Genomic DNA, 1,798 nt, shown 5'->3' with positions numbered 1-1,798 from the left:
CTCCTTCACTCATGTCGCCACACAGCAGACAAGTGGCAGGGCCACCTCTCACATGATCATGCCCTCTGGCCAGCTCAGTGGCAGCCCAACCACCAGCATCAGCTGTACTGTGCTGCCCAGGCAAGGTGGAGGGCCCACTCTCCTAAGAGTTACAGCTGATGAAGGGCAGGGACAGCTCTCCTGCTTTCATGGCCCCATGGTCTAGTGGTCACTCCTCTCTTCTGCCTACTTGAGTGGCCCCATGTGAGGGTCATCTATCTCCAGCTCACTCACTGTGGTCCCAGGCAGGGTTTTTCTGGTCTCTTGCTTGCTCCCCATTCTGGAAGCCCTTCTGGGTGTGTACGGAACCAACTGGTGGTCTTTCAGGCCAGCTCCCTGTCCTGGCCCCCTGGTACCCCATTGGTGGTGTCTCAGTTTTGTTTTTAAGGAATGTTAGACAGCTAATCATTCAGATGTTCACAGGTCAGAATATTGAGAATACACAGCCTCTCTTGTCTCTTCTACCTACTGACTTCTATGTGTCACAACAGCTATACCTGCAACACCTCTAGGGACAGGGGTTCTCAGATTTATTAATTAAAAATGTGTTTTGATGATTATGCTAGATGAAGCCTATGAATTTAGAGACTCACAGCCAAGTATCAGGCAGAGCTCAGGAAATTCTGCAGCAAAAGGCAAGGAAAGATTGTTGCAGCAGGAGGAATCAAATATACCACAAGAAAACAGCCTACAGAATCAACTAACCAGGGCTCATGGAGGCTCACAGGGATTGAACCAACAATAACGGCCGTATAGGTCTGATGGGTCCTCTGTATACATTATGGTTGTATAGCTGTATACATTATGGTTATGTAGTTTTGGCAGAACTACTTAGAGTGGGAGTGGCATTGTTTCTGACTCTTTTGCCTGCTTTTCGGACCCCTTTTCTCTTACTGGTTGCCCCATCCAGCCTTAATATGAGGGCACATGTCTAGTCCTATTATAACTTGGTATTTCATATTTGGTTGATATCCCCGGGAAGCCTGCCCTTTCTGGAGGGAGAGGAGGAAGAGTGGATCTGGGGGGAAGGGGAGAAGGTAGGGGAGGGACTGGGAAGAGCAATGGGAGGGGAAATTATAGTCACATGTCATAAATAAAAGAAGACTAAATTTTAAAAATGTTTTTTGAAACAAACTCAGAAGGAAGCTCAATGACTTCTTTATTAGGGTTTCCAAAAAATAATAAGGTTGGCAAACTGGAAATCCCAGCAGCTACCAGGAGGGTGATGGGGAAGAAGAGAGGAAGCCATACCATTTGAGCTATGATCTGATAAAATCAGCATGTTCAGCAATGGAGACGGAAACAGAAGAGAGCTTCAGGGAAAGACCAAGAGAGCCTGAAATGTCAAGATAAACATTAGACCTTCTGGGCTAGAACTCAGACAATTACAAAACAGGTTAAGTGAGGAACTGCATTATTTCATTACAGAGATAATTATTCCTCCTACACCCTGGCATGCCATGAGTGAATTAGCCTTCCAAATGAGTTCACTCTTGGCCAGGTGGTTGATTGGCTCCAGTACATTTGATGGGTTGTCAGGGGAGGCAGCAGCAATTACAAAATGATAAATGGCAAATCAAACAAGCAATGATTTATTTCACACTCTGGTACATTAACCCTCACAGAAGGAAACCATAGTAAACCAGTTTAGAAAGTCCAGACTTTATTCAGAGCCAAATGTAATCTATTGTTTTGACCAGAAGGAAGCAATTTTTCCTTAAAGAGAGGCCTCTACAAAGCCCCAGGAAGGCTATCTTTT

At 45.3% G+C, this 1,798-nt stretch overlaps 1 non-coding gene across 1 annotated transcript; it reads right to left on the bottom strand.

Moving 5' to 3' along the window:
• Positions 1–428: 428 nt before the first annotated feature.
• LOC114618048 lies at positions 429–558 on the bottom strand. Its single transcript, XR_003710910.1, has one exon. It is a non-coding gene; the product is annotated as a small nucleolar RNA SNORA17 (small nucleolar RNA).
• Positions 559–1,798: the final 1,240 nt, after the last annotated feature.

Source organism: Grammomys surdaster, unplaced genomic scaffold (assembly GCF_004785775.1).
Source record: "Grammomys surdaster isolate TR1022 unplaced genomic scaffold, NIH_TR_1.0 139, whole genome shotgun sequence".
Classification (NCBI taxonomy): Eukaryota; Metazoa; Chordata; class Mammalia; order Rodentia; family Muridae; genus Grammomys; species Grammomys surdaster.
Note: the sequence above shows the minus strand (reverse complement) of the source record. Positions and strands in the feature narration are given on the sequence as shown.